The sequence below is a fragment of the Canis lupus genome, chromosome 36, assembly GCF_003254725.2.
Source record: "Canis lupus dingo isolate Sandy chromosome 36, ASM325472v2, whole genome shotgun sequence".
Lineage (NCBI taxonomy): Eukaryota > Metazoa > Chordata > Mammalia > Carnivora > Canidae > Canis > Canis lupus.
Genome location: NC_064278.1, coordinates 29751089 through 29757089, shown reverse-complemented (window position 1 = coordinate 29757089; position 6001 = coordinate 29751089). Strand labels below are relative to the sequence as shown.

The 6001-nt window shown below is 38.1% G+C and overlaps 1 protein-coding gene across 4 annotated transcripts in view; it reads left to right on the top strand.

Moving 5' to 3' along the window:
- The first annotated feature begins 1469 nt into the window (after window positions 1-1469).
- TFPI (tissue factor pathway inhibitor) overlaps window positions 1470-6001 on the top strand; it is an 89395-nt gene continuing 84863 nt past the window's right edge. For 2 of the 4 annotated variants that reach the window (XM_025460445.3, XM_025460443.3), the window contains exon 1: window positions 4011-4166. The gene's annotated coding sequence lies outside the window, so the exon portion shown is untranslated. Of the gene's footprint in view, window positions 1774-4010; window positions 4167-6001 lie in introns of those variants that run through there. The other 2 variants (XM_035697409.2, XM_025460444.3) reach the window with 2 other exon arrangements.

The following is a 6001-nucleotide window of genomic DNA, read 5'->3' as shown; positions in this document are numbered from 1 at the left end:
TCAACAGGACCTTTGGTTCCATAGATTTAGAGGTGCCATTTCCCAATGAAAGGATGTTTCCCTGGATTTGGTCGTGGTTCTGAAGAACGAGAAATTGAGACTCTCCCTGGCTATTTTGATCTTCTATGCGGCTGAACCAACAAGAAGAGAAAAGGCCACTATAGCTGTGTGGAGTGCTTGACGCCCATGACTAGGGGAAAACTGGGTTACTCCTACTCAATGGGGCCAGTGAGAACATGTTTATAAGATGCTTTGGCTTGGGTTTTCTCCTGCCCAGTAGTGTTCCTTCTCAGAAAATTCTAAGAACATGGTAGATAGAAGACCAGTTAGGACTAAGTTTCGGCAGAAATGAAGGCTTGGCTTATCCACCGGTAAAGAGTCTCTTTTGATTGAGGCAGAGGGTAAGAGAAACATTGAACGATGGCAGAAAGCACCTATTTTGGTCAACTTTGGCCTCACTGATGTTGAGAGAAAGGGACTATGGTAGCTATATTTTTAGTAATATAAAAATAAGTAAGTTATTTTCTGCAACATCCCTTTTTTTCCCCTCTAGCACTCTATATGGAGGACAGACGAGTATTTAAAGTTTTCGATTTTAGGTAGGAATAAGAACAAATTAATGGAACCTTTTTATGCTAGGATAGCTGATCAGACTTCATGCTTTCTAATGCAGAGGCAAACTTTAGAAAGAAAATTGGAGTGGGCACTGAGAAGCCAAGAGTAGACTGTCCGAGATATCTTTGAGATATCCAAGATTCACCTCCTTTCTCCATTCTGCCCTAATTTCTTCAGAAGGCTGATCCTCGTGGACTACATCAATAGTCTGTAGTATTGATGTAGTCAATACTACACCATTCACACTGGCTTGGGGTTAAATTCAGTCTTTGGGGAGTCCTGGCAGGAAGTAAGAAAGAGACAGAAATACAGAGAGAGATTAAGAGAGAGACAGGGAGAAAGAGGAGAGAAATCGCAAGATATGCATCTCCATGGCTCTCTCTTTGTGAAATTCCCTTGAACACGTAAAGGGGTCACATAAAGGTCACATCATCAAGGTGGCTCCTCTCCAGGTGGTCTGTTCTAGCATGACTTATTTTTTCTCCTGAATTCTAGTTTCCTCCCTCCATTGGACACTTGAGGCATAAGGGAAGTGACAGCAAGCTGCTAGTAGGCCTCGATCCCACAGTATTCTTGTTTCCCTCCAAAGTTTGTAATTAGTGCTTTTGGGAATAAACTCTTTTTGAATTATCTAAATGTATGTGAGCCATCTGTTTCCTGTAGGAACTCTGACCGTCTATTTTCATTTCACCCTAAGAGTAGAACACACTGAAGATAGAGGAGATTCGGGTCACAGAAAAATCAGCAAGCAGAATGTACAGGAAGGAACGGGGAAATGAGGGCAGAGAGACAAATCCACAACGTGCAGTACTTCACCAGTAGAAAGCAACTTGTGTGTGTGTGTGTGTGTGCGTGTGTGTGTTGTACAAGTTGTAGCAGACACTCTATATAATATATTGGAACAATAGATTAACATTCTTTTAAAAATAAATAGATATCACATAAATCTATGGTAGGAACTTTCTGCTGAAAATAATGATTCGTGTAAAAGAGACGTTGCAACTCAAATCAGCACGTATAAGGAGCAACACATGACAAAGAGGAATCAGCAACACTTGATTACCACCATCAGCAAAGGACAGCCCATGAGGACGGTACGAGACCACTCACGTTTATACCCGTCCAGGGGGATTTCTGTCTCGTAATGTGGACAAAACTGTAAGTGAATAGTTTTGTGTTCTTTTGTATAACATGGATTCTCAATTAAACATTATTGACTGTTCTGTGATTTACACCTTTTTTTTTGTTTTTAAGTTTGTGTTCATAAGTTTCTAAATTAAAAAAAAAAAAACTTTAGGAGCAAGCAGATATTGTGACAGGCAGAGTAAGTAGATGCAAATAATGTAAATAGTGTATAGGTTAACAGGGTCATCACCTGAACTGGGTGTTCCTGGCCATATTGTGTTTTATCTTAAGACACTGTTCTAGAATTAAGTTGTAGAGTGAAATGATTGCACCAGTATGAAGAATATATTTTCTTAAGAGTTTTTACAGCTCTCTAGGTATGCTGCGAGTATTTCATAAATGAAAAATATTATTTATGGGAAAAACAAGCTACCTTCATTGAATGATAATGTAATATTGAAAACTCACATTTCTCCAAGAGTTTCTGATCATTTCCTATGGCACTTCATTTTTTACCTTCCTGTATATATGAAACAAAATTAAACAAGTTATATAATTTTACTTATTAGTGTGATGTCTTGTAGTTTTTAGACAAAGCATATTTACTTTCCCTTTCATTTATCCCCTTGAAACTAGTGCTTTGTGAATTTTTTATCTTGAACCAAATGTTTTCTATCATGTCTCTGAAATACAGACTTTCTTCTCTTAAAGCAAGAAGTTTTGAAGTCAGCTATATTATGTGATAGGTTTATTTTTTAAAAATTGAGCAAACTCTCTAAAAAATGATTAAGCCGTACAATAGCTCCATCTATTATGTTATGTTCTCGGCAAACCTCATAACGTCTAAGAGAGGAAAATACAAATTTTGGCATTAAAAATGCAAAGTGTGGGGTGAACTGAATATTAGTGAAACTGATGATAGAAAAAATATATATAAAATATGGACATAAATATGGATATGACAGAGATAGAGGAGAAAGAAAATTTTAATTTTTTAATTTAAAATAAAAGTAAAACTGTACTGCTATAGGATAAACTTCTAAAACTGAATAATATTGACTTGAAAAGTCGAACTAAAATAGACAATATCAATTTTATCAACAAGTTCATAAAAGAAATACCTCATTTTTTAGTCAATCAGGTTTTTTTAAAGATTTATTTATTTATTTTAGAGAGAGAGCAGAGGGAGAGGGTGTGGAAGGGCACAGGGAAAGGGAGAGAAACCCCAGTCATATTCCACACCCAGCGCAGAGCCCAACCTAGGGCTTGATCCCACCACCCTGAGATCATGACCTGAGCAAAAACTAAGAGTCGGACGCTTAACCAGCTGTGCCATCCAGATGCTCTTTAGTCAGTGAGTTTTACAGATGCATTGATAAATTAGTTATTAAGTAAAATGCACAATTCAAGTTTCCAAATCAAAATCATATTATAGTTTGATATTTAAATTGAAAATATTTCAAGAGCATACTAGAGGGAGCAAACAACCGAGTTAGGGGCACCAGACTTCAGAGGGCTTTCTCAGGAGGAGTCTGAGAGCGAGGTAAGGCATTTATCCTGAGGGGTTTGACTACTAGGAAACAGTGAGGTAGCCCATGCCTAAAATTAGTTTCTAAAATCTCATTTTATCAGTATTTTTAAATCTAAGTAATTTATACATAACTGCTGTGACATTGCAGCATTTTGAGAACATGGGATTTGCAGATGTTGTCTAGTGTAGACAGTAAGAAGCTATATTATCAGCTTCATATAGATTAATCCTGTACATATGAAGAACTGAGTTGTTTGTAATTATTTTTGTCTTAGAACTTCTCCCTTCTCTCAGAAAACTGATGGTTTGCATTGAAGTTTTCTCCCATTGAAAAGAATCCTTTGTGAAAATTACTATAATTAGAACCTATGTTTAAACTGCAAAGGATTAATTGAATACGTGGCCTTGACAACTGGCTTAACCCCTCTGTATGTGACCTCTGCTTCGGCTTACTCGACATGTCTAATGTCCTGTCTTTCTAGGCAGGAAACTTAAAAAGTCACATTTCCCAGATTCCTCGCAACTCTGGCTCCGATCACAATTTAGATCCTTCTAAAGAGGTGCATTTGTTGGAGACTTAGTCTCAAGAAGAAAATCACTAGAAAAGAGCAACACGGCTAAGGTTTAAGTAGATCAAGTTGAAGCCAACCAGTGACAGCCCTTTTCTGACTCCTCCCTCCAGCCAAGGCAGTGGGTTCCGAGAGTCATCGATTCAATTGTCATCAATTCTGCTCCAAGGCTGACAAAGCTGCGGGTTCTAGAATCAGTGACCAAGTTCCTCAGATTGTGTTTGTCACAGACGGAACCTTCAGGGCGCTGGTTCTGTAGCGTTCTGTTGGAAGTGATTCTTAGGAGTCCAGTGTATTGGCTGATGCTCCAGCCTTCCCCTGACTGTGTGAGTACCGTTCCCCGTAGTGCATCTCTCCTTGCTTGGATAGGAAGATCACCCTTAACCCCACCTGAACCCATACTCAACATGAATGCATGGAACTATTACGCGGGTTAAGATGTGGGTGATGAATATAAAGCAGTTCAGAGTTCAGGGCTTGGCCATCAGTAAATGTTCGAAATGTTAGTAGAGACATCTCCTGGTGAATATATTTTATTTGTATGACCGTATCTCTTTTATCACAGAAGCAAGATCTAAGATTCCCTGTATGTTTTGCCAGAACTTTGAGTTTATGTCCCAGCGTCAATAAGTTATTTTTACTTTTGACTTGTGTGACTTTGCTTCTCTTTATTATGTTCTTTGTTTCCACAAAAGCCTAATGCAAACATACAGCCAAGCCAATTGAAGTCCGAAGAATCAGGCTGGATAGGTCGTTGCTGGTTGTGTCCGTAATTGATTTAGGTTGTCAAAAGATAAATTGAAAAGTGGTTTATTCTTGTAACTGATCAATATTGCTTCACTGTAATTCATTGATTTTACTGTGTATACAGGTACTAATATTTTTCTTTAAAACCTGGAATTGTTTCAAACGCATATTTAAAGTAGCTTTGTTTGGCTCTTCCTTGCATCCAATAAGAATTATAGACTATGGAAATACTTCTGATAGTTGAAGGAAAATAAATAGATGGCTGTTTATGTAGTCTTATTTTCCAGAGATAAAGGGTCACGGAAATGAAAAATAAAAGCCACTTGCTAAGTTATGCAGGAAGTAAATAAATGCATAGGAGATCATTGTATACAGCGTAATATTGAATAGTGTAAACATGCACACACTCATAGCTGAATGCCACCTGCATATACATATGTGCACTATGTGTACATGAGCTATGATCACGTAAGGGACAGAACTGAGTTCATTGAATCCTCCTCCAAACCGACAATATTATCAGCTACACATGGACTCTTCCTCCATTTTTTTAAAAGATTGTATTTATTAGAGTGGGCAGGGAGAGAGGCAGAGGAAGAGAGAGCGAGAGGATCCCAAGCAGACTCTGCGCAATGTGAGGCTCGATCTCATGACCCTGAGACCATGACCTGAGCTGAAATCAAGAGTCGGACTGAGCCACCCAGGAACCCCTCTTCCACAATTTACATTTCTTGATTTTTCCTTCACCGTTGGTTATTGCCCCCATTGCCTCTGCCCATTGCTGTCCACTCTAGTGTACTTGCCCTTGGTCTTTAATACGTCTGTACCCTTATTTTTTTTTAATGATGTTATTTGATGTATGTGTTTTTAGCTTGGACTAATGATACTTCCCTACAATGTAATTTCTCCAATTTTTTGTCATTCAACATCGTTGAAGTTACTTTTGCTTTAAAAAAAAATAAAAAACAAAACAAAGAAGACCTTTGCTTTATGTTCATCTAGTTGTAAATCCTAAATTCCACACAGTATTCCATTTCAAATCACTTTTAATTTTTCTGCTCATGGACGTGTAAGTGTCCCCAGTTTCCTGCTACCACAGTCACACTAATAATGGATAATGACAGTGTGATTCGAGGGAACCCTCAGTAGTGGGATTGCAGCGTCAGAGGAAACACACAGCTACAGTTCCAGTAAGATTGGTAGTTAGCCTTCCATAGCAGCCCTTCCAGCTGACTCTCATCAGCAAGATAAACCCGCTCTTAATTGTCTATATTCTTTCCAACACTTGGTATTATCTGACTTGTTATTTATTTCATTCCTGATGCATATAACATGATAGCTAGGAAGAAAATATATAATCCCGTCTTTCCAAACCAGAGCACTGTTAATAGTTAAGAGGACATAATGATAATGC